This window comes from Copadichromis virginalis, linkage group LG5 (genome assembly GCF_057382275.1).
Source record: "Copadichromis virginalis isolate Kocher_CV1m ecotype Utaka linkage group LG5, C_Virginalis_male_GT1.1, whole genome shotgun sequence".
Lineage (NCBI taxonomy): Eukaryota > Metazoa > Chordata > Actinopteri > Cichliformes > Cichlidae > Copadichromis > Copadichromis virginalis.
In genome coordinates, this window is record NC_140622.1 from 15,763,629 (window position 1) to 15,784,243 (window position 20,615).

The following is a 20,615-nucleotide window of genomic DNA, read 5'->3' on the forward strand; positions in this document are numbered from 1 at the left end:
GACCCTCCAGCGGAGACGAGGAGGTGCTGGCCGGGCTGACCAGAGCCGCCAGCGGAGACGAGGAAAGGCTGGAGAGGTTCTCCTGAACCCCCAGAGGAAACTGATGCAGAGCCAGCAGGTGCGGGGACCTCTGGCTCAGCGGATGCTAACTGTAGCGGCACAGGGCATGCAGTCGGCTTAGGATGCAACGGCTGGGGCTGTGCAGGGCAAACAGTCTGTCCAAAGTGTGTCAGCACCACGCAGTCCCCAGCTGGCGGAGAAAGCTCACCAAAGCTTCCAGCTGAGGTGGGCAGTGTCTGAACGGGTTGCTGAGCAATGAACTGAGCTGATGACTGTGCTATCGATTGAAGTGCAAGTTGTAGTTGTGGTTGTAGTGATGGTGGGACAGCAGGTAGTTGAACCGGTGACTGAACAGGTGACTGACTCTTGGCTGCTCTCCTCCGAGGAACAGGAACGGGTGCTGGGCCTGGCCGAACACCAGTCATCCCCACCCGAGAAACAGATACGGGTGCAGGGACAAGCTGGGCTCTGGCTGCCTTTACCCTGGGGGCCGGTGTAGGTGCAGGAGCTAGCTGGACCTCTGCTGCTCCCACCCGAGGGACTGAGACGGGTGCAGGAGTCGGCAGGGTCACAGTAGACCTCGCCCAGGGAACCGGAACTGGCGCAGGCATAGGCTGGGCGTCCATCAACCCCACCCGAGGGGCAGGTACGGGTGCCGGGATGAACGGCGCCTCTGCCAGGCTGGGGACAGAAGCAGGGACCAGCTGGACCTCAGCCACCCTCTCCAGAGGAACTGGGAAAGCCGGGCCCGCGCTGCCCTGGTTACAGGAACTGGAGGCGGAGAGCGAAGCACAGGAACAGTAACAGTCACTGGGTGAACCAAGTTAGTGGAGCCAAACACAGTTTCAGTAAACAGAGACTTATGGTGGGCTGGTTCTAGCAACTCTGCTGTACTTAAGTTGTCCATGTCATAATTAGCAGTCTTAGAAAGAGTGAGTTTAGGAGCAGCCACAGGTACAGGAGAACTCACACAAGCAGCGTCTAGATAAGCTGGATGTGAAACAACACTACACACAGTCGTACAGGATGTAGTCCGAGACGTAGTGCACACAGAGTCCATGAAACCTGGCCGAAAAGCATGGCGCACAGAGTTAAACTGACATGACCGGGGACACAGTGTGAGATCATAACATCACAAGTATGTGTAAGTGATATTACCTGTGTAACGGCGGATATGTAAAGCTAGCGCATATTCACGCAATATAACATTTGTGCTTTTATTTTTGGTAACTTCTTGTGTGACCGGAAGTGAATGGTTTAATGGTAAACAACTTGATGTACAAAAAGACGGAAGAAAACGGAAAACTAATGCTAACGGAGAAAAGGGAGAGAAGAATATGGTTAAATTGTACAAAGACGAATGGTTCTAGCTACAGTCGACAGGGGAACAAGGTTTGTAATGTATATGATTTAATTTGAGCAATCTGAAATGCATAATATGTATTATATAGTTTAATAGAAAACGGTTAGACCAGCGTAATGAGCAGTTTAGATGGTGTTACATGAATAATATGGTAATTGTTTTATTTGTTTGTCTAGCTCTTACGTTGGTTCGTTGTCTGATACACGGCAAGGAATAATAAAGGTCATTCAACAACCATCAGTTCTGGCCTTCTCAGTTCGACTGGATGCTACAACCTGAATATCAAAATTCTTGCAATAAACATTTTTACCTTTGTCCTTTACAAAATCACAACTGTAGACTGAAATCTGCTGACAACATTGATTGACAAACAAAATGAACTGCTTGCTGTTGCAGATCAATTTATAGCAAATTTGACCAGCCTGGTTCAAGACCTTAACAAATTGGTTCTCTGTTGAGTTTGTGACCATTTTAAACTGCATAAAGAATGAAGTCTTTAAAAGGCGGGTGGGTATTTATGCAAATGGATTATAAATTAAGTAAAAAGATAAATGTGATTAATCAACTATGTACAGAAACATAATTTTCGAAACTAAAATTACATCGGAATTTAATCTTTCCAGAGGCTGACTCATCAACATAAAACCACAATGAAAACACTTCCTCAAATCAAGAGCAGCTTTTTCTTTAAAAAATAACGTCAAGGCAACTCGTCACATTTGAGAAACAACAGATGCCAGGGCAAAGAAACTGAGGCACGACTAACCCATCTCACTGTAAGTTAACCTCATGGCGGAAGAATTAGAGCTTTCTGAGTATTCCACCATACATGACCTTGGGGGGAAAAAGGTCAAAACTGGAACAAGCAGCATCAACTCTGCTCAATCAGGTAAGAATATGAGAAAAATGCAAACTAAAAAAGAAACAGTCACGATTTTGAAGTAATCAGAAAGCTGTCTCACTATTGTGAATGTACTATGTATTTATCTGTTTTTGTGTTTACAGAAAGAAGACTCCTGAGGATGGGGATTGTAACTTTAGGAGTATTGTGTATCTTACAAGCCATCCTCAATATCTCCCTCTACCTTGCCGGTAAGTTGTGAACACAAATATATATTTATAATGGAAAATAAATGTATCATAAGTACTGTAACATGTTTTCTGATGGAAAGTATAAAAAATATGACCCCAAAATTATGTTTATTTCCAGTTTATTCAAAAGAGGATATCAATCAGTTTCCTTGCAACACCTCTGTGATAGAAGACATGTGCCAGACCGAGCAATTTCAGTCAAATTCAACCCACTTATGTTCCTGCTGCAACAACCTGCTGCAAAGCCTACTGAGAGAAAGAGACCTCTTGCAAGACAAAATCAGTCAGTTTAGCAGAGGTAAACCTGGAGATGTTGACGATATGCAGATCTTTGGATCTGGTTCCAATTCTTTAGATTTCTTGTTAGTTTGAAGATGAACGCAGACAACATTCAGGAATTTGAAACAAGTCATTTAAGTCAGACGACTGCATCCATTTACACACTTTGAAATCTCTGGTACAAAAACAACAGCCAACCACATTTTAATTAGATATATATTTTGAAAGAGTCAAGCAGTGATTAACAGTTGCACTCAGGTAAATACTTTTATTATATTGTTGCATATTTAATGCAAAATTTATTATGTACATATATTAATACTTTGCTAATGGATAAAAAAAATGACATGCCATTTTAGTAATATGATAAAATGTATTGAATGGTTGTGTATGTGAAAGATGACGTTTTTAGTGACAACATGTGCTCAGTTTAGGTTTTGGCTGGTGGTGTATTCAGAAACCCAAAGAACAGATGCTTCTACCAGTAGGTGGTAGAGACCGGACCCAAGCTGTGTTAAAGAATATTGGATTTGCATGTATGTGTGGCCAACAAACACACTAAATAACAGCAAAAAACAATGTTGACTATTTTGTACTAGCAGAATTTAGAAAGTGTTTTTAATGGAACTTGCTATATCAACTTTAAATGTTATTGTTACTCTGAATGATGATAATTAATTTTTTTTTGTTTTCACATAACTGAAATTTTGTATAATAATGAGTTTTCAATGGCCGCTCAATTGACAACAGTCTTATATTTGATATAATTTAGCTTATATTTAGCTTGATTTTATGTTTATCTCTGAGACATGGCAGCATGAAGTCTCACATCTTTTAGAGCTATGCACTGCAGACTGTTCATTTTTCTGTGAACTTCAGATCTCTGGACGAGAAGGTGGAACAGCTGTGATTTTTAAAAAGACATTTTTATGCCAGATGATCTCTTCGAGCTGTTACAGCTCTTTTGAGATAATTATGATCAAAACTGGAAGAGATCAACCGATGTATGGTATTTCAATTTATGGTCCACCTGGGTCTGCAGCATCTTTTCTGTCAGACTTCTGCTATTAAGTTGGGCAAGGTCATCATTGTTGGGGACTTCAACATTCGTGCAGAGGACCCATCAAATAGTACCACTAGGAATTTCCTGAGCATTATGGACTCTTAAACTTTTAAACTTTTTCCCAAGTTTGTATTAGGTACAGGCGCTTTATTGATAGCTATCGTTTCTAAGTTTTCTTTTTAATTTCATAACTTTTTGTGACCATGTTGAGCTCCTTGTTAAGTCTTGTATTGAACCCTGATAGCCACTTTTATTCAGATCGCTCCTCACAAAACCAGAGTAGTCATTGCTCTGTCAGTTCCTGCACACCCTGGTTAGATAATCAAACTTGTGATCTTCGACATTCCCGTCAAAGAGCAGAACATCTGTGGAAGCACGGGTCTAAGTTTCCATCACAAATACTTTGTAGAGCTTCTTCACACATATAATGAGTCAGTGAAAGAGGCTAGATCCTCTTATTTCAATAATCTCATACATTTCCATAAGAATAATCCAAGGGTATTATTTGAGACTATCAACAGGATTGTTTCCCCTCCAACCCAGCATGCTATGTTCTTTTCTGACGATGATTGCAATACATTTCTCAATCACTTTGTAAATAAGGTGATGGGCTTAAGATCCAAAATCTCCTCAAGTAGCTTCCCTTATGATGGTCCTCAGTGCCCTGGGTCATTTACTTTTCTTTCCCTCCAATTACACTTAATGACTTAACTACAGTAATAGGTAAAATGAAATTCTTGTCATGCTCCTTAGATACATTACCTGCTTTTCTCCTGTCTGGGACTCACCAGCATTGGTCCCACATTGCTGTCTATCATGTGGAACTGAGGCAAAGTTATGTTCCATCGTATTTTAAATATGTCGAATGTTCATCCCAACTTTACTGGTAATTATTGGCCTATTTTCAAAATTGTCACTTATAAGCAAATTATTAGAAAAACTTGTAGAAAATCAGTTCAGATCTTTACTATGCAAATTAAAGATTTGTTACCTTTTTCAATCTGGCTTTCAAAAGCAGCGCTCCACTGAGATCGCCCTCTTGAAGGTTTATAATAATCTTTTAATGGCTTCTGATGCAGGGAATTGTTCTGTAATCATATTGCTTGATCTCAGTGCAGCCTTTGATACAATTGATCATAAAATCCTACTTAATATGCTGAATGTTCTGGCTGGTGTATCTGGCTCTGCCTTAGACTGGTTTTCTTCTTACTTATCTGACAGGACCTTCTCTGTTAGAACAAACAAGTTCACCTCTATCATAGCCTCCCTAACCTGCAGGGTTCCACAGGGTTCAGGTTTGCATACATTATTTTCTTTCTAGGTGCTTCTTCTTTCTCGCTGGCATTTTTCAATCTTTTAGTGACATTTCTTATCATTTCTGTGCCGATGACAGTCTTTTAAGCCTCATTAGCTGGATAGGCTGTCCAGCTTAGTCCACTGGGTAACTCAGGTTACTGATTGGCTCTCTAGCAATTACCTTGTTTCAAACACTAACAAACCTTAGACCATGATTATAGCTCCTCCTGAACTACATTCTTAAATCAGTCGGGTTCTTGCTTCTTTTTGTTCAACTACTAACACCAACATTCAAAATCTTGGAGTAATATTTGAGTCTTCTTTGGGCCTTGACTTGCATATAAAATCTTTGTCTTGTTCCTGTTTCTTTCATTTAAGGAACATTTCAAAATTGCGACATATTGTCGCCTCAGCTGAGCTGGAAAAAATAGTTCTTGCATTTGTGTCATCGCATTTAGATTATTTTAATGCTCTGTTTACCAGCTTGGACAGATCCTCTCTGTCATGAGATTTTTAACATATATAAGTTTATTTACTACTGTTTACTATAAGCTCATATTGATGTGTTCATATATTTCACAAATATGCTGTACTTTTCATTTTTGTGCACACTGACATTTTAACTCTGTATGTTGATGAAGGCCAGAGACAGCGACCTAACCACAAGAGATTAAATCTCTAACAGCAGTTCCCGAAATTAGAGTACACTCATATGACCCCACACAAACGTACACACACTCAGTCACAGGAAGTTTTTAACAGAACATGTATTAAAGGAAGATGAAGGTATTTGCATATGCGATGTGTCTTATAAATAAAGAGCTATCGCCTGCACTCGGTGTGAGTGTCTCCTGAGAGCCGCTCACCCGTGCACGTTGCTATTTTAACAGAACTTGTCTGAGTGTCATTATTTCACCTGAATAATGTCTTGTTAATAAATAAAGTTAACCACGGACACTCTCTTTCACACCTCAAAGCTATTCAAAATGCTGCAGTCAGACTACTAACAAGTTCTAGCTAACAAGTTCAAATTACTCCTATTTTATATTCTTTATTGGCTCCCAGTAGATTTTAGGATTCGTTTAAAAATTCTTGTTTTAACATACAGAGCACTAAATGGCCAGGTCACAGATTATTTATCTCAGATTTTTACAAAATACACTGCTTCTTGTCGTCTCCATTCACAGACTCTGAATTTGTTGTTCCCCATACCTGACTAAAAACTAAGGGTGACAGACCCTTTGAGCTTGTGGCACCAAAGCTGTGGCACACTTTACCATCAAAACTACAATTAGTTGACTCTGTGCATTATTTTAAAAAGCAGTTAAAACTTTTTTCAAACAGGCCTTTTCCTGAGAATTTTTTATTGAATTATGTTTTACTTATTTTGAAACTAACAGTTTATTTTATTATATCTTATTTCATTTTTTTCACACTTAACCTCCTAAGACCCAAACTCTTTCATGGCATGCATTTTTAATTTTCTTGGCTATTTGGGCTGATTAGGACCTGATGAATGTAAAAACCAAAAATTACATGTTTGTTTTTTTTAACCTGATTTTTGTTTCCATATATGAGGACATTCGCTTTACATTTTGATAGAACAGTGGAAGTACAACACCCTCGTAAGTGGATATCAGGCCCTTGTAGAGCAAAATTAGTATTTTGGTCTAGACAACCCAAAATGTGATGTCCACATATGTGGACGCCAGGTCCTGGGAGTTTAATGTTCATGTTTATTTTAGCCTTTTGTGTACACCACTTTGTGATTGCTTGTCTGATTGCTTGCGCTTAATAAACACACTTTACATACTTGTGAAGTATGTAAAGTGTGTTTTTGATGGGTTTTTTGTGAATAAAATTTGGGGTTGTGAGATTTGCAAATCTTTAAATTCAGCTTTTATTTACATTTTACTCGGCATCCCTTTTTTTCAGAATAGGGTTGATAATCTTCTTTTGTGTTGCCAACAAACCTTGAAATCATCAAGTCTTTCTTTGATGATAATTTGGTCAAAGTTAAACTGACAGCAATGAGAACTACAGAGCATTCACTAATCACTTTTCATTAACACTGTTGGCTTTGTTTTAATTAGCTGTTCTGAATGACACCAGTGTTTCTGTCACACTGTGTTCCTGGCTTACACTATCCAACTGTTGTGTTTACCTTATACTGTACATCTGTTTTACATTTAGTTGTTAAGAATATTTTAAATGAGGACTTTTTTTTGCACAGGGTTATGTTAAAAGTTTTACATTTATTTATAAAACATATTTAGAGTATGTTAATTTGAATCATTTGCATATGTAAATACAATTTGCATGCATGTATACCTTTAAGAATTGCATGCAATCATGAGAGAAATCTGTGTTATGGCTATAAAAAGAATAAAAGAATATTGAAAAAAATAGTATGAAACTAATTTTTTTTAGAGCTTTTCAAAACTATGAAATGTTAAATCTGTTCCATCAGTGATATAAATGGCAACATTTCAATGATAAAATGAAAATCTTGGCTTGAGGCTGGAACTTGGAGAAAGTATATTGAGTACTCAAATTAAAAGGATTTGTGCTGTAGGGGAGTATAAGTAAATGTGCTCAATAAATCTGTTGAATTCTTTTGATCAAGATCATTCTTGCGTGATGCGTTTCTTTTCTTTCTTCTTTTCGCTGATGGTTCCAGTAGATGAGAAGTAGGTGATCAGTCAAATCATTATGACTCTTCCCCATGGCCCTTGGCTTTCCATTCCCAATTTCATTGCTGAGATATGTGGGTATTTGTTGATAAAGTCTTAGTTTGGATCACAGTCCAGAAGGAGAAGCTGACCAAATGACTGAACGGCAAAAGTCTCTGCAACCAGAACAGTGTGAGATCATAACATCACAAGTATGTGTAAGTCTCTGTGACCGTCTCACAAGGTTCTCATCCTGGTCACATGCTGTCGGTGCCATAGCACGTCTCAAACGTTTCCTACTCAGAGACAAATCAAAGTCACTCAGCACTGTAACTGAAAGACAAAATGCTGAAATGATGATTATCAAAAACTTACAAGGACTAACATTTTCAGATGAGATAAAGAGATTAAGCAAAGGAAAGGCACTACATGAGAGCAACAAAATGTACAACTTGGATCGTTTCTTGGACGAAGACAATGTGCTCAAGGTGGGAGGAAGGCTACAACACTCATTGCTTCCTAACACATTCAAACATCCAACTGTCATTCCAAGAGACCATCATATTACAAAACTCATAATCGCTCACTGTCACGAAAGAATAAATCATCAAGGAAAGAGCTTCACAATGAACGAAATACGGTCCAGCGGTTATTGGATTCCCAAGCTAAGTCAAACAGTATCAGACTACATCCGTCAGTGTGTGACATGTCGGAGACTAAGGAGAGCTGTGGAAGGACAAAAAATGAAAGATCTCCCCACAGAAAGAGTCGAACGCTCTCCGCCTTTCACATACTGTGGTATGGATGTTTTCGGCCCGTTCCTAACCAAACAAGCAAGAAAAGAAAAGAAAAGCCACGCAGGTGGAGTATGGGAACGACAAATTCGGACTGTGAGAAACGTCCTCAACGCCACACTTGCTCTCGCAAAGAGACGACTCACCGATTCATCACTCAGAACCTTTCTCTATGAAGCAGCTGCAATAGTAAACAGCCGCCCGTTGACGACAGACAATCTCAATGATCCAAACAGTTTGAAACCAATAACTCCAAATCATCTCCTAACTATGAAAACCACAACAGCTTTGCCTCCTCCAGGACAGTTTGTTAAAGAGGATCTGTACGCTCGGAAGCAATGGCGTCAGGTACAATACCTAACGGAGCAATTTTGGAGCAGATGGAAGAGAGAATATCTTCACAACATCAGGGTTCGGCAGAGATGGCATGCTGCTAAAAGGAATATGCAAGTAGGTGACATAGTGATGGACAAGGAAGAAATACTGCCACGATCCCAATGGAGACTTGGTAGGGTTGTGGACACCATAACAGACGAAGATGGACTTGTGAGAAAGGTCAAAGTAACCTTTGCAGACAGAAACCTTAGTAAAAGGGGTGAACGTTTGCATAAGATGTCTACAGTGGAACGCCCAGTTCATAAGTTGGTTCTACTGTTAGAAAGTTGTGAAAAGCAAGATGCACTAAGCAGTTAAAATGCAATGAAAATTTGTTGTTGCATATACAAAGGTATTATCATTGTTAAGTTACCTGTTTAGAAATTATTTGTGTTTTATTTTGTTTGTAACAGCAAATAATTTGGTGGGAGTGTAACGGCGGATATGTAAAGCTAGCGCATATTCACGCAATATAACATTTGTGCTTTTATTTTGGTAACTTCCTGTGTGACCGAAAGTGAATGGTTTAATGGTAAACAACTTGATGTACAAAAAGACGGAAGAAAACGGAAAACTAATGCTAACGGAGAAAAGGGAGAGAAGAATATGGTTAAATTGTACAAAGACGAATGGTTCTAGCTACAGTCGACAGGGGAACAAGGTTTGTAATGTATATGATTTAATTTGAGCAATCTGAAATGCATAATATGTATTATATAGTTTAATAGAAAACGGTTAGACCAGCGTAATGAGCAGTTTAGATGGTGTTACATGAATAATATGGTAATTGTTTTATTTGTTTGTCTAGCTCTTACGTTGGTTCGTTGTCTGATACACGACAAGGAATAATAAAGGTCATTCAACAACCATCAGTTCTGGCCTTCTCAGTTCGACTGGATGCTACAACCTGAATATCAAAATTCTTGCAATAAACATTTTTACCTTTGTCCTTTACAAAATCACAACTGTAGACTGAAATCTGCTGACAACATTGATTGACAAACAAAATGAACTGCTTGCTGTTGCAGATCAATTTATAGCAAATTTGACCAGCCTGGTTCAAGACCTTAACAAATTGGTTCTCTGTTGAGTTTGTGACCATTTTAAACTGCATAAAGAATGAAGTCTTTAAAAGGCAGGTGGGTATTTATGCAAATGGATTATAAATTAAGTAAAAAGATAAATGTGATTAATCAACTATGTACAGAAACATATTTCAAAACTAAAATTAAATCTGAATTTAATCTTTCCAGAGGCTGACTCATCAACATAAAACCACAATGAAAACACTTCCTCAAATCAAGAGCAGCTTTTTCTTTAGAAAATAACGTCAAGGCAACTCGTCACATTTGAGAAACAACAGATGCCAGGGCACAGAAACTGAGGCACGACTAACCCATCTCACTGTAAGTTAACCTCATGGCGGAAGAATTAGAGCTTTCTGAGTATTCCACCATACATGACCTTGGGGGGAAAAAGGTCAAAACTGGAACAAGCAGCATCAACTCTGCTCAATCAGGTAAGAATATGAGAAAAATGCAAACTAAAAGAGAAACAGTCACGATTTTGAAGTAATCAGAAAGCTGTCTCACTATTGTGAATGTACTATGTACAGGGAGTGCAGAATTATTAGGCAAGTTGTATTTTTGAGGAATAATTTTATTATTGAACAACAACCATGTTCTCAATGAACCCAAAAAACTCATTAATATCAAAGCTGAATGTTTTTGGAAGTAGTTTTTAGTTTGTTTTTAGTTTTAGCTATTTTAGGGGGATATCTGTGTGTGCAGGTGACTATTACTGTGCATAATTATTAGGAAACTTAACAAAAAACAAATATATACCCATTTCAATTATTTCTTTTCACCAGTGAAACCAATATAACATCTACACATTCACAAATATACATTTCTGACATTCAAAAACAAAACAAAAACAAACCAGCGACCAATATAGCCACCTTTCTTTGCAAGGACACTCAAAAGCCTGCCATCCATGGATTCTGTCAGTGTTTTGATCTGTTCACCATCAACATTGCGTGCAGCAGCAACCACAGCCTCCCAGACACTGTTCAGAGAGGTGTACTGTTTTCCCTCCTTGTAAATCTCACATTTGATGATGGACCACAGGTTCTCAATGGGGTTCAGATCAGGTGAACAAGGTGGCCATGTCATTAGTTTTTCTTCTTTTATACCCTTTCTTGCCAGCCACGCTGTGGAGTACTTGGACGCGTGTGATGGAGCATTGTCCTGCATGAAAATCATGTTTTTCTTGAAGGATGCAGACTTCTTCCTGTACCACTGCTTGAAGAAGGTGTCTTCCAGAAACTGGCAGTGGGACTGGGAGTTGAGCTTGACTCCATCCTCAACCCGAAAAGGCCCCACAAGCTCATCATTGATGATACCAGCCCAAACCAGTACTCCACCTCCACCTTGCTGGCGTCTGAGTCGGACTGGAGCTCTCTGCCCTTTACCAATCCAGCCACGGGCCCATCCATCTGGCCCATCAAGACTCACTCTCATTTCATCAGTCCATAAAACCTTAGAAAAACCAGTCTTGAGATATTTCTTGGCCCAGTCTTGACGTTTCAGCTTGTGTGTCTTGTTCAGTGGTGGTCGTCTTTCAGCCTTTCTTACCTTGGCCATGTCTCTGAGTATTGCACACCTTGTGCTTTTGGGCACTCCAGTGATGTTGCAGCTCTGAAATATGGCCAAACTGGTGGCAAGTGGCATCTTGGCAGCTGCACGCTTGACTTTTCTCAGTTCATGGGCAGTTATTTGGCACCTTGGTTTTTCCACACACTTCTTGCGACCCTGTTGACTATTTTGAATGAAACGCTTGATTGTTCGATGATCACGCTTCAGAAGCTTTGCAATCTTGAGACTGCTGCATCCCTCTGCAAAATATCTCACTATTTTTGACTTTTCTGAGCCTGTCAAGTCCTTCTTTTGACCCATTTTGCCAAAGGAAAGGATGTTGCCTAATAATTATGCACACCTGATATAGGGTGTTGATGTCATTAGACCACACCCCTTCTCATTACAGAGATGCACATCACCTAATATGCTTAATTGGTAGTAGGCTTTCGGGCCTATACAGCTTGGAGTAAGACAACATGCATGAAGAGGATGATGTGGACAAAATACTCATTTGCCTAATAATTCTGCACTCCCTGTATTTATCTGTATGTTTACAGAAAGAAGACTCCTGAGGATGGGGATTGTAACTTTAGGAGTATTATGTATCTTACAAGCCATCCTCAATATCTCCCTGCACCTTGCTGGTAAGTTGTGAACACAAATATATATTTATAATGGAAAATAAATGTATCATAAGTACTGTAACATGTTTTCTGATGGAAAGTTAAAAACAAATATGACCCCAAAATTATGTTTATTTCCAGTTTATTCAAAAGAGGATATCAATCAGTTTCCTTGCAACACCTCTGTGATAGAAGACATGTGCCAGACCGAGCAATTTCAGTCAAATTCAACCCACTTATGTTCCTGCTGCAACAACCTGCTGCAAAGCCTACTGAGAGAAAGAGACCTCTTGCAAGACAAAATCAGTCAGTTTAGCAGAGGTTTTGAAGATATGGAGATCTCTGGATCTGGTTCCTTTTTCTAAGAGGAAAATACATAAAAATTCTGCTAATTTTGACATGTTACCTGATATGATAAAACGTATTGAATGACTGTGTATGTGAAAGATGACACTTTTAGTGACAACAGGTGCTATCTATCTATCTATATACAAATACATATGCTTTATATACATACAAGAAATATATCTATTTATTTATACTATGTATTAAAAGGAATTCATAAAAAGTCGTACAAAATTTGTTTTTGTTTCATTTATGAGAAATATTGGGCCATGTCTTTACCACAACCCGAAGAGACAGAAAAAAAAGCTAGCTAAGATATTTTCTGGTGTTTTCGGTTGACTCACATCCTCTTATTTCAGTGGCTTTAATCCAACATGTTGTATGCGTAGGTTTTAGAAATGTTCTACTGTCAATGGTACAATGTATATTTATGGGCTTCCTATATTTCCTTTCATTGCATGTGAGAGTCTAATCCATAATAGTTTCTAAGTTTCTATAAGCCATGCTCTTCCTGCTAGCTCCTGCATAAACAATTGAAAGAGAATTTGTTACTGTGCTTTAATTGCTTAATTTGAATTATAAAATGAGGGTTTGTGCTTCTGTTCATATATTAAAGGCAACCTGAACACTTGGGAAATAGCATGAGTGGAGTGGAGAGAAACTTTAATTTTAAAAAAGCACGTCCTTTGTTGTTGTCCAAGCCAAATACATGCATATAAATGAGGAGGGAAATAAAAATCATGACTTTTTAAATTATTATTTTTTTATTTTTAGGTAAACTGGCCACTCTGTAGACAATAGTCGGAATAAGAATGAGAATACTTTCTTTTATGATGCAATTTTAAACCCAATTTGCAAAAATATATAACTAAACAAATTACATTTACAGTTTCTCAATTTAAACATCTGAATATATTTTACTGTTTTATTGTGAATAACATATGAGGTTATGCAAACATTCTGTTTTTGTTTACATTTTACTGAGCTTTTCAAATTCGGGTTGGCAAGCCTCTTTCGTCAACAAACTTTCTCGAGATCATCAAGTCTTTCTTTGATGATAACTTTGTCAAAGTTAAACTGACAGGAATGAGAGCTGCCGAGCATTCACCAATCATTTCTCATTAACACTGCTGGCTTTGTTTTAATTAGCTGTTCTGAATGACACCAGTCTTCCTGTGACGCTGTATTCCAGGCTTACATTATCCTCCCTTCCAGCTGCTACTTGTCAGTCATCCCAAAGTTGTCTCTTGTCTCTGTCTCAAAATAGAACCACATGTATAAAGCGTTGCATGTGGTAGCAAGCAACACATGTTTTATTTTCTTTTTTTCCCAGCATTTTTTTTCACCTTTGAATGCACTTCATTGACAACAAACACTGAAAATTATTACTTAAGGAAGCAATACTTTGTCCCTGTGTTATTTAAATGATGACAGTTCAGTTATATTTAAATTTCAGGGTAACAAACATAAAATTAGCTGGGAATCGCAAAATGTTGTTTCCAACTTAAATCGATATCTAAAAGTGAATGTGAGAATACCTAAAAGACTTTTTAAATGTAGCTCATCAATTAAAACAAACAAACAAGTAACTTCATGTGGGAATTGCAAAATATTAATTACCAGTTAGTTCATGTTGTATAGGCCCCATTTTCTGTGTGCCTGAAATTAAAATGATTTATTCATTTTAAGAGTTCCTTTTGTGCTTGAATGGTTTCTGTCAGCTTCTTAGATTTGAAGTGTGGGCAAAATGAGACACTGTGTGGTGTGAGGTTTGATAGCTGTACCACCTGCTCACACAGCAGTTGTTTTTGGTCCAGTAAACACCTGACTCACCTTCACTTATGTGACTGCAAGAAAAATATTTCCTAAAGTATTTAACATGCAGCTATATAGCATTACTGTTAGATATATCGATTTAATATTGGAAATTTGGGTATAAACATCATTTTGAAGAAGTTAAGTGATTTTTTTTTCCATTGCGTCTTTTTCTTTTTCTTTTTAAATTACTAACCAATAATTTATGTTTTTATCTTAATTTCCATCTCATTATCTCATCTAATTGATATTCATCTTATTATTAATTATTAATTTTCATCTTAATGTGAATTGAATTTCCATATTATGTTTTTGTTTTGTATGAGGACAAATTAAAATAACTAAGGGAAAACGACGAAGTATAAACAGAGAGCATGAAAGATTTCGAACAGTTTACCTGTGCAAACACAGCAGACTGACTGTTAGCCACTGCCATGCTGTACGAGTCCCACTTGTGTTGTTGAGAATTCCTGCAGATGGCTAAAATATTTGAAAATGACGCAACCAGTTCAAATTTAAAAGCCTCTGCTGCATATGTGAGCTGTTAAGAGCAGAATTAAACACAAAATAAAGATATGTGTAGGCAAGGAGAAGGTGCAGAAGGGGAACGACATTTCAGTGTCAAAAGTATACTATATGGACAAACGTACTGGGCCACCTACAGGAGCTGCGCTGCCAAGGAAAGTAAAGTCATGAAGTTTTGAGCACACAGTTTTTGTGCTGATGTTAATGCCAGTAAAGGTTTGTAAGTGCCCGTTACTGAGTCAGTAGAACGTTGGCGACTTTTACATACTGTGCTCTGTACCATTACATGGTCTGCTACTTTGTGGCCGAGTTGCTGTGGTTTCCAACACAGAAGAAAGAAGAACACAGAAGAAATGTCATAAACTGACTTGCTGCAATAACAGTTTCCTATTACAGTAGCAGTAGAGTTTTTTTAGAATGACTTATTGTTCTGTAAAGTGAGTCTGCATGGGTAGGTGCTTGATTTTATACACCTATGGCAATAGGACTGAAAACATCTTAATTTAATTCAATTTTGATTAAATTTGATTTTATTTATATATATATGAACAGCACCAAATCACAACAAAAGTTGGTTTAATGTACTTTGCATTGTAAGGTAAAGACCCTACAATATACAAAGAAAAAAGAACCTTTGTCGATATAGCATATGTTTGACCCCTTTTCATCAATCTGTTGTACAACCAATGATATTTCATCAAATAACTTGACTCTAATAACAGGGAATCCAGCTAATCATGTATTTTTATGTCTATTACATGGATTATTTGCTGGTGATTATTCAGCTGCCTTGTTGTGCCTTCTTCAAATAGAACATTTGGTGTTAACTTTACGTGGTTTAGCCACCCTTCCTGAGATTAGATGACTTGTCTGCTAACACTGTACATGCTCATCAAACGGTCATCCTGCTGAACCAAAACCCTGCTGGCTTTGTCCACTGACATTGTCAATAAACCAAGGCTATATTTAGGGGAAACAGACACTTGCATGAGATTCACAGTGATTCCAAATTTCCGTGCACATCAGCAAATTCGGACAGGGCTGTCTTTTTTTTCTCACTTTGAGACAGATGGACTTTTTTTTTTAAAGTGGGTTTTAGTTTCAATTCCCCATCTCCTTTCTGATGTTAAAGAGAAGAATTTGAAGGTAGGGGACGGTAAAAGTTTTCCTCATTTTCAAAGTTTGCATTCTAATAAAATAACATCATTCTTCCTGACTTCCTGTCTTCTTGTTCACTCTGAAAAACTCACAGCAATAGCTTCTGCAAATTTACCTGGATCTCCAAGTCAGAGCATAATAATTTAGCTAAGGCCATACTACAAAAACAAGCAGTGATCAATAAAACAGTCCATGTATCGGTAGCACATTATAAAAATGTTAAACTATTAACTCATTCACTGCCAGCCATTGGCAGTGAATGAGTTAAACCCATTGACTCATACACTGCAATTGACGGCTATAGACGTCAATGGCAGTGAATGAGTTAAGAATTAGTAAGGCATTACTAAGGTATTAGCAAGTGCTTAATTCATCATTTATATATATATATATATCATTACTTCTCCTTTTATAAATATAGATATGCTTATCCATCTGTTACTGTTGCACCATGTACAGCTATCACTGTTGCTACATCACTGCTAGTAATAATCGTAGTCTGTATTCATACATTTCTTTCTGATAGGCCTAGGAATAATGTTATATAAATAATGAAGTAAGCATTTGCTAATACCTTACTAATACCTTAAGCCTAGTGGTCACTACAGTGGACAGCTATTCAAAGACTGTTTTCTTGTATTTGTGTCAGTGTTGATGGTATACTTGCACATAACCACTAAATTGGACACTGATGTGTCACTCCATACCCTGCCACCCACTGGTTGTTTAATGTTACTATAGATGTACAATGTGTTTCATCATAAATATTGTTATTTAACCCTGTCATGCATGAATTATGACAACCTCAATCAGGATTTTTTTCTCAAGTATTTTTTTTATTAATCTTTTCATGCGTAAAGATGAATAAAAATACTTATATTAAATAATTCATGCATGAAAGGGTTAATAATGCTTAATAGTGTGACATTATTATAAAGTGGAGTATAAGACACCTTCTGTGCATACCTAGAGCGGTTATGTTGCTATTATGTTACAGTTAAGCTGTGATTAAGGCATGTATAGAAAGTTAGAAAGTCTATATACTTTGTTTTTGGGGTTACCTGCAGTTCTACACAGCTATAACACAAACCCATCAACTGACAAGCTGAATTCAAGTCAATTTTAGCGAAACAATATGCTAAAAAAAACTGTTCCCAAATCACAAAATCCCATATTCTCCAAAAACAAAACAAAACAAAACTGTAAATTCTGCAACATATCAATGTCATGATGACTAAGTGCAGATAGACCTTGCCCTGCCTCTGATTCTTGTGTAATTGTAAGCTGTAGAATGAAGAGAATATACCACACCCGGCTTAATGAACAAAATGAGATGTCTCTGCAGAATAAAACTACAGCAATCAGGGTCAGAGTTCAACTCCAGCCTTTCAGCTGCTAATTGGCTGAGCTTGTGATCTCATGTCTAGTCAGTGTCTTTCTTTTAGCCCTCTCATTTTGACAGCTCAGAGGCAGCAGCTGACCCCGATCAACAGTTCTGTACAGCTGGTAAAAAGTGAACTTTACGCCGAACTCATTTCCCTGTCTTGTATTTTTTATTAGAGTCTGACATCAGGAATCCAAGTTGAATCTACATTTAGGAGGGCCCGATCATCATCTGAACAGAAAGCAGGTGTATAGAAAAGTAGCACATATTCCCAAGAAAGCTTTCCGTCTAGTCTCTATGTAATTACCTGGTGAAAGTGAAGGCTTAAACTAAACAGTTTTAACCTTTAAACTACCCACCTGAGCTCTGAAAGACTCACAGGAAAACACAGTTAGCACACCCATAGTACCAGCTTAATCTTGGCTTATGTTGGGTTCTTTTCTGTTTTCTCTGAAGAAAAAATCGGGAGCTGACAAGAGGCAAGGAGCTAATCTTCCTACAGTCAGGTTGCAGGGACAAGTTCGAGATAAGACGGGGCTACCGATAAGACAGGAGACCCCTGCAGCAGAACTACCAGCTCTGAGGGGGAAGATACTTGGACCTGATATAAAACGAGAGAAAGCGGCTCTGGAGCTCAGGGGCCAAGGCTCCCAGGAAATTAATTATACTGATGCCCTCATACACCCGTCTTCAACACATGTTGACTTTCTGCTCGCCTTTGTTGGCTGCCTTGGTTGGAAACCAAAACAAGCTGTGGTAAAGGATTGTGTGTCAACAGCCAGAGTTAAGCAGAAATCATATGCATGCGGACTTAAGTCACTGGAAACTTGCACAGCAGGATGTAGAAGCAAATTGCACCTCAGTGACTCAGCTTTCTCACGGCTCTTCTTCTAAAGACAACTTTGTTCCTGGCATTCTGTGATTCATCAATTATACTTGAATAATAATTTAATGCTAAAAATAAAAAGGCACTCAATCTCAGCAACACGCCGTACATGCAATATACCAGGAGACTAAAGTCAGTCATTGATGAAACCTCTGATGAAGTGGACTGCTCTGTCAAGCCAGTGGAAAAGTTGTCTTAAATCCTTTTTAACTTAAATTAGAGAACATTTCCCCAGCAGCTGAATGAAGCTTTGCACTAGACCAGCATCTTCCCTAATATTACCACATTAGACATTCAAATCTCCTCACTCCAGCTATTGTGGAAGGCAACATTTTATACTGCACTGAGTGCTGAACCATCATCGAATCTGACATCTTATTGTAACCTCGCTGCGTTTGGCTATAACCTGTCAGAGAGCAGAGAGTGATATTAGGTCATTATTCTATAAGCGTGAATGTTCACACTTGCCTCGCTAAGCGTCCCCCTAAAAGTAGCTGGTGTTCTCACTTCACAGACGGCTCGCACGTACTTGCAGCTGTGTTCCTGTAGGTCCCAGGGGGGCTTATTAGAGGGAATGGTAGGGCTTTTCACAACCTCTGCACACGCTCACTGCTTCCCCTCACAACAGCCAGCAGAGAGAAGAGAAGAGAGGTTCACAATTACCAAACTCCCATCACCCAGACTTCAGACACTTACTGCATTGGCTCTGCAGCATTAAGCAGAAAGGTCACTAGCATGCTTGAAATTCTGCTTTTAGAGATTCTAATCATACAGCAGGTACACATTCATGGCCTCCATTCTCTTAACTGTGTAAGGCTATATGGAGAGAGAACTATCTGTCAGTCACAACTAAAAACTATGGATGTCTGTCATGGTTAAAAAAGGAGATCAGTAATAGAACAGATTTCAAGGGAATTTTGGCATCAAATGACAATAAAGACTGACAGGAAATGGCTGACAGGGTGAGACTAGACAAGTGGGATGACATGAAAAAAGGTCCCACAAAGAAAGGCCACAGGGATGGTAAAAGTATTGGCTTATAGCCCTAATGTGTAAAATTGATCTCTGTCAGCAAACATTAAAAGAACAATTACTTGTCATTGGCCCTTTTTGTGTGAAACACTTGTTTTCAGTACATTATAAACATTTTCTGAAAAAGAAAATTTATACAAGACTCTCTGCAGTCCTGCAAAAAACTAAGCACACTAATCTAAGCACACATGTACTGCTTCTGTAGGACTTAAGAGGGTAAGTAACAGCTAATAACTTGATGAATTCATCATCAAGTTATTGATGATGCGAGCACTCCTTTGGAACCAGTAGCTTTAGCAGTTTTCTGGTCCGGAGCATTCGTGCTAACACAATAACACAATCTTTCCAAGAATGGGCATCCCAAATTCTCAGTGCTCACAGAAACAATTCTTAGAAAAACCACAGAAAACTCAAGACACACTCAACAGGCCTCACTTACCATGTTAAATGTGAAATTTTACAGTACAGTGAAAAAAAGACAGATAGTATAGGATGTTTGGCTGAGTTTTCAGGAGAAAGCCTCTTCTCTATAAAAGCATCAATAACATGCCTTAGATTTGTAAAGTCGCATCTGAACAAACCACAAGACTTCTGGATCAAGAATTTCGGTCAATGGAACTGTGTGACCATATCACACAGCGCCACCTTTAGAGAAAACAAACCACAGCATATCAGCACGAATACCTCATACCAGCTGTCAACAATGGTAGTTGAGCGGAGGTGATGATTTCGGCATGTTTTGCATTCACAGGATGTGGGCAACTCACGATCATTGAATCGACCATGAACACCTCGGTATAAGAAAAGTATTCTACAGGGAGTGCAGAATTATTAGGCAAATGAGTATTTTGTCCACATCATCCTCTTCATGCATGTTGTCTTACTCCAAGCTGTATAGGCTCGAAAGCCTACTACCAATTAAGCATATTAGGTGATGTGCATCTCTGTAATGAGAAGGGGTGTGGTCTAATGACATCAACACCCTATATCAGGTGTGCATAATTATTAGGCAACTTCCTTTCCTTTGGCAAAATGGGTCAAAAGAAGGACTTGACAGGCTCAGAAAAGTCAAAAATAGTGAGATATCTTGCAGAGGGATGCAGCAGTCTCAAGATTGCAAAGCTTCTGAAGCGTGATCATCGAACAATCAAGCGTTTCATTCAAAATAGTCAACAGGGTCGCAAGAAGCATGTGGAAAAACCAAGGCGCAAAAT

The 20,615-nt window shown here is 38.4% G+C and overlaps 2 long non-coding RNA genes across 4 annotated transcripts; both read left to right on the top strand.

Annotated features, from left to right (window-relative positions):
* Window positions 1–1,312: 1,312 nt before the first annotated feature.
* LOC146709197 (uncharacterized) lies at window positions 1,313–6,045 on the top strand. The gene is made up of 5 exons (XR_014920425.1): window positions 1,313–1,452; window positions 1,600–1,930; window positions 2,047–2,312; window positions 2,429–2,515; window positions 2,634–6,045. It is a non-coding gene; the product is annotated as an uncharacterized LOC146709197 (long non-coding RNA).
* A 2,030-nt stretch (window positions 6,046–8,075) lies between these two features.
* On the top strand, window positions 8,076–13,232 carry LOC146709198 (uncharacterized). Of its 3 annotated transcripts, XR_014920427.1 has the most exons (6): window positions 8,076–9,655; window positions 9,803–9,848; window positions 10,023–10,133; window positions 10,248–10,513; window positions 12,191–12,277; window positions 12,398–13,232. It is a non-coding gene; the product is annotated as an uncharacterized LOC146709198 (long non-coding RNA). The 3 variants fall into 3 exon arrangements; XR_014920426.1 differs by having other exon boundaries at window positions 9,803–10,133; XR_014920428.1 differs by lacking the exons at window positions 9,803–9,848; window positions 10,023–10,133.
* Window positions 13,233–20,615: the final 7,383 nt, after the last annotated feature.